Below are 6,712 nucleotides of genomic sequence, written 5' to 3' on the forward strand. Positions count from 1 at the left end.
TTTACATTAAAGTAGATCAAGTAGTCTCAAATTGGTGGTGTGGGGATCTCAAGAACATTTCAGTTGTTTGAAATTGTCTTTTATTTTTCAGTGAACAAAACACAAAAATGACAATGTGATTAGGCCACTGGTTTTAAAGCTAGTGAAATGTATGTATACATATTTTTATAAAATTTCTCAGTTTTAATTCTTAATATGGTAAATATTGACAGATGTCAACCCTATCAACAAAAGCCCTTTTTGCTCCACAATAATTTATTTACAGAGTAAAGTGACTTGGAGACTAAAAAGTTTGAAAACCATTTGTTTAAAATACTGTATATGTGTAAGTTCATATTTGTATTAAGTGAAAGATACATGTAAGGTTGTTTCCTTAAAATTGACTTGCTTTTTAACTTCAATTTTACTTGGAACAATAAAAATATTTCAATTATAATTAGTGATGACAAAAGTTGTTAAATATCTTGGTCTTCCTCAAGAAGAGAAGGAAATCAATTAGAAAATTTACATAAAGAAATATTCATTCTTATTTTGCAGAAAAAAAATTCTAACACCAAATAGGTAAATTACATAATAAGCCCTGGAAGTATATGCTTAGGTATGTATATATTTTTAAATGGTGAAATTAATGAATTGTAAGGAAAAATAAGTTTATCATAATTTCAATAATTATGTATAAAATGGCTCAGATGTAATTGTGTATGTCATTCATTAGAGATCCAGTATTTTTGTAAAAGCTATACTAAATTAAAATGGAATACCCAGTGGATATCATTTAAAAAGCAACTGAAGTTTTATTCTAAACAGTAGCAATTGATCCTACAGTGAGATTTATTCTGTAATCATGGAAGTCAATGGCATTTACAACTAGAATAAATTAAGGTAAATGAAGAGGAAAATTGTATTCTGTGTAACATTTAGTTCATTATAGGCTTAAACAACTATGTCAATCCATGTTCATCAATAGAAGTTATGGTGCTTGCAGACATAATTGAATGAAAATATTATCTCCAAGAAACAGCCAATGTTACACAAGCATGGAAATCATTATTGTTTTAACTGCTCTTCTTTTCAAGTTCTTACTAAAATGGATCAAAAATGTGAGCGATCGGTAAAGCTTTTGCATACTCTCTCTTTTGAATTTTAATATAAAGAGAGAAATTAAAATAGTGCTTTGGAGCTACAGGGGAACTTGTTCCCTTAAGATTGTTGTTTTCTTTTTAGAAATTATATTATGCTTATTTCTACTAGTGGGATTAATTAGAATCTCCATGTTTAATTCAAGAGCTTGAACATATATTCTTGAAGAAACTATACAATTGAGATTTATAAATTCTAATTCTGAATGCAAGAGTATTATTTACTAATAGGTGAACATTATGTTTACCAGGAGTTAATAACAGTAACAGTACTAGCAGAAATAGTCAATTATCTGAAAGATCTCCCATGAATGAAGCAGAATTCCACTCCCATCTACTTTATGAGAATGAGAGAATCTCTTCTTTAAGGCAAAGCATGATGAGATAATAAGCACTGAGCTGGGCATTACTCCATCATTAAATTATGATTGTGTATATATATATATTCATATATATGTGTCTATATGTGACATATATATATTCATATATATGTGTCTATATGTGACATATATATATTCTGTCTTTTTTTTCAAGTAAATTACAACTTACATTAAAGGCAGATTCTTTATTGGCTGAATGTGCTGCACTAGATATTTAAAATAACACAAACATTCATGGTTGCAGTTTTTAAATTTAGCTCATAGTTGAGTTAGATACAACAGTTAACATACTTAGGAAGGACAATATTCTGTGTATTTCTTAACAGCTTTATCAAGCACATTTGTAAAAGATTAAACTTTCATTTCCAGTTACTATGATTTCCCCCATACATCAAATGAACCAACACATATTTATTTTAAATAATGGAAACTGTACATGGCTACACTGTGCTCTAAAAATACTTGCATTGATGAGGACATTAATTTTAGCTTTTAAAAAAGGAGACTTTAAAATAACCTTAGAAAATTTTGAAAACCTTGACAAGCCGACTACAAATAGAGAATTCCTCAGTTTTCAGATGCAACGGTATGATGGAGTTGGGCGGGCAGCTGATTTGTGAGAGAAGTCACAGTGACCTGAACCTATTCCAGTAAAGCCAGTTAGCAGTGAATGTGGGGCAAGTGCACGCGGCTGGTATACAGCTCCCACTGCCTGGTGACCACGGAGCATCCTGAAGTTTCAGAGAAGAGACTGTGTGAGAGCAGCATTCTTCCAGCTACTGAGCGAGATCCTTCACTGGGTAAGAGGTGGCAGAGAGAAAGTAACCTGCTGAAGGAGGGGGCAACGGCGGGCAGGGACTTGGCCGTCCACGAGGAGCCTGGTCTTTCCTTTAGGGGACCCTGAAGTCTGCGGCTGCCCCTCCAACACCTGTGAGTGTAACACAGTGACCGGCACTCACACTGCATCGCAGATAACACACAGGGCCTCAGGGACTGCAACACGTGGATGTGAAGTGACGCACATCAAATTAAGAGTGAATGAGAATGAGATAAAAGCTAGTGCTTAGCCTTGTTATTTTCCTGGACTTACTTTATTTGGCAGGTATTTATGTTTTCATCACGGTTGAAGAAGCTGCTTGGAAACAGGTGAGCAGCAAGTGCATGCCACTCTTTTTATCTGCTCCACTGGAAAGCTGGGGCAGGGCTTCCAAGGCCTGCTTAAAACTTGACTTGCTTTCAGGTGTCAGGTAAACAGCCACAGTGTCCCTTAAAGCACAGATTTCAAGTCTTGCCTGTAGAGCTCCATTTTTGCTGAAGGCTGAAACACATTGCATCAGTCGACTGAACTCTTCAGAAACTGCTTCTATCACCTGGAACAGTACCTGAGGGACCAGTTCTTTGGAAATAGTGAACACCTCTGCATGCACGGCAATTTTATTCACCAGTGCTTCTTTTAAATAGTTTCTGACACCTGTTGGAAGCAGGCAGTCTTTACAATCAAAATATCCTGCATAAATTCCAGGTTCTAAGTAGCAAACGATGGGATCTGCTTTCAACTCGATGTAATTTTCAGAGTCTTTGATCTAGTTCTTTCAATGAGGCCATGCTAAACTGTGCTATTTTTTCTATTCCCTGAAAGTTGTGCTTTTCAAAATGTTCTGCGATATTTAGGAAGGTGTGACGTTCTAGATAGCAGTAATTACTTAGGACTGTCAAAAGGCGCTGTTCAGAGGTCAAGCTGAAGTCTTCATGGATACTTTCAAACAAATCAGGGGAAGAAACATCAACAGAGATGTGTAGTATCTATATCTGCATCAGACTTGATGCTCAACTGTTCCAGACAGTGTGTAAAAACCTGCATTATATTAATGCTTAGTTGGCAAACCTCCTCCTGTGTTTTAGGTTGTTGAAAGACACTGCCCTCTCCTGGCTTACACTCCAGAACCCCCCTCAGTGACTGCAGAGAACACACGATGCACTGTTCAAACTGACATGGTAGAGAAGTCAGTCTTTCATTATCAACAATCCAGTCTTCTTTTTCAGCTAATCTCTTTATTTCTTCCGCCGTGTGCTGCAATGTGACCATTACGCAACATACTCGGAGATCCAAAATGAGATCCTGGATGGTCTGTAACAGGTCGTTAGGAATTTCAAGAGCAGTCAACGATTCATGAGTAAATCTTACGGTCTGGATGGCGTGAGCGAGCCACTGTCCAGAGAGCTCGCACTTCACCTCCCAGCCTCTGCACTGCTTTGCTTCCCCATCCCGGATGCTGAGGGGCACATATATTCTGTCTTTACTAGGTGGCTTTGTACATCTAAGTGGTGAGTTAGTATTCAAAAGTATACTGGGAGTTTTCCTGCCTATCCACCCATATTCCCTCTTCATTTAAACAACATACTCCTTTCATTTTTTTCTTTTGATTTCTAGAGTTAAATTTGATTATTAGATGTGTTTGATCATCCTATATAGGCTCCCATTCCACGTGAATGCATTTAAGCGTATCTGTTTCTGCACTGTATGTAATGAGTTTTCCTGGCAAAAGAGACCAGGCTGAGTAAGACTGAGAGTGGAAAAATAAGTGTTGTTTTTTCTAGGCCCTCTAAGCTGACAGAGCAGAGGCATGTATGTGTGTATAATAACCCATGAATAGAAACATATCTATAAATATTTCTGTATGTAAACAGTTTTACCTATATTAATCTGAACATTCCATACTAGTTTCTTCAGCTCTAGTTCATTAAGGCATTGATAATTATAGCCTTTTCAATTTGCTCAAGTCTAACCTCCAATTCCAACAGTGAGAAACCTAATTCTCTCTAACTGGCATCTATTTCCATACTTGCTTTATTTCAGTAGGCATATATAGTGCTTTCAAAACTGCTCAGCTTTGCCCTTATGAAAAACAACTTTATCGTGAATGGGCGCTGTGGCTCATGCCTGTAATCCGAGCACTTTGGGAAGCCAAGGAGGGCAGATCATGAGGTCAGGAGATCGAGACCACCCTGGCCAACACGGTGAAACCCCATCTCTACTAAAAACACCAAAACAAACAAACAAACAAAAAATTAGCCCGACAGGGTGGGACGCACCTGTAGTCCCAGCTACTCAGGAGGCTGAGGTAGGAAATGGCTTGAACCCGGCAGGAAGGGATTGCCGTGATCCGAGATCTAGCCACTGCACTCCAGTCTGGGTGACACAGCAAGACTGAAAGAAAGAAAAAGAAAGAAAGAAAGAAAGAAAGAAAGAAAGAAAGAAAGAAAGAAAGAAAGAAAGAAAGAAAGAAAGAAAGAAAGAAAGGAAGGAAGGAAGGAAGGAAGGAAGGAAGGAAGGAAGGAAGGAAGGAAGGAAGGAAGGAAGGAAGGGAGAGGAAGGGATACTTTATCAAGTAGAATGCTATGTATAATTCTTTTTGCTTTTCATTTTACAATCACTATTCACTTTTAAGTTTTCTTAGATTAGAACCTTCTTCCACCATGGCATTTATACATTTGTAATACATTTAGAGACTTTTTCATATTCCATATTCATCTTGAGATCTCCAGCTACATTAATGATATGTTAAATGTGAATACAGTAAGGTTTACTTTTGGGGGCTATAAAGTTTTGGATTTAATAAATGCTTAATGTCTTTTATTTACCATTAAGTGTAATACAGAATAGTTTCACCAGCCTATGAAATCTATGCTTCGCCTATTCAATGTTCCTTCAACCCCAAACCACTAGTCACTGACAATCACTGTTAATTTTACTATTTCTATGCTTTGCCTTTTCTATAATGTCCTGTCATTACAACCATAGTATGCAGTTTTTAGACTGGCTGCTTTCATTTAGCATCATGCATTCAAGATTCATCTATGCTTTTTAATGACTGATAGCACAGTATTTTTGGTTGAAAAATAATACATCATTATATGGATTAACTGTGGTTTAGACTTTCCCTTATTGAAGGACATCTTTGTTGCTTCCCGTTTTTATTGTTTATGAATAACGCTGCTTTAAACGTTAACATGCAGACTTTTGCATGGATATAATTTTTAAATCAGTTGGGAAATTACCTAGGAGCATAATAACTAGATTGTATGGCAAGACTTGCTTAACTTTGCAAAAACTGCCAAAATGTTTTTCAAAGTGGTTGTACCATTTGACATTCCCAACAGCTATGAATAAGAGACTCTGTTGCTATGTATAATGGTATGGTTAGATTTTTTTGTTGTTGTTGTGATAGCTATGTAGTAGTATCTCATTTTGGTTTTAATTTTCATTTATCTAATGACTAATAATGTAGAGCATCTTTTCCTATGCTTATCTATAGTTTGTATATATTATCTATTTAGGTATCAGAATTTTGCCCATTTTTTATTTTTAATTATTGAATTTTAAAATTTATTTATCTATTTTGGATACAAATACTTTATCAGATATGTTTTGCAAGTATTTTTTCCTACAGTGTAGCTGGTTTTTAATTCTCTTTACACTTTCACAGTAGTTAATAATTTTAATAAAGTTTACTATCATTGTTTTTTTCTTTCATGCAGCCTATTATTGGTGTTGTATCTACACGTTAATTGACAAATCCAAAATCATGTCAATATTTTGCTGATTTTTATTTAAAATGGTATAGCTTTGCATTATACTTTTAGGTCTGTAATTGATTTTGAGTTAATTTCTGTATAAGGTGTAAGTTCTATGTCCAGATTTGTTTGTTTTTCATATGGATTTCCAAATGTTCCAGAACAACTTATTACAAAGTTTACCTTTCTGTATTAATTTTGTCTTCTCTTTTGTTGAATAGTTATCTATGTTTGTATCATTCGAAATCTAGACTTTATGATCATTTACAATGATATATGTTTCTTCTTTGACCAGTGCACATAAATTTACAGTGAGCTTTGAAATGGAGTAGTTTCAGCACTCCAGTCTTCTTTTCTTTAGTTGTTGGTCAGTCTAGGCCTTTTGCCTCTCCATATAAACATTAGAATTAGTTCATTCATACTTACAATATAATTTTCTGGATTGTGGATTGGTATTGCATTGATGGTACACATCGAGTTGGGAAAAATTGCCATCATAAAAATATTGAGGGGCCGGGTGCGGTGGCTCACACCTGTAATCCCAGCACTTTGGGAGGCCAAGGTGGGTGGGTCACGAGGTCAGGAGACAAGACCAGCCTGGCCAACATGGCAAAACCC

The 6,712-nt window shown here is 35.8% G+C and overlaps 1 pseudogene; it reads right to left on the reverse strand.

The window, feature by feature from the left end:
• Positions 1 to 2,625: 2,625 nt before the first annotated feature.
• On the reverse strand, positions 2,626 to 3,908 carry LOC111553438 (annotated as a pseudogene).
• Between the last annotated feature and the right edge of the window lie 2,804 nt (positions 3,909 to 6,712).

This window comes from Piliocolobus tephrosceles, unplaced genomic scaffold (genome assembly GCF_002776525.5).
Source record: "Piliocolobus tephrosceles isolate RC106 unplaced genomic scaffold, ASM277652v3 unscaffolded_42, whole genome shotgun sequence".
Classification (NCBI taxonomy): Eukaryota; Metazoa; Chordata; class Mammalia; order Primates; family Cercopithecidae; genus Piliocolobus; species Piliocolobus tephrosceles.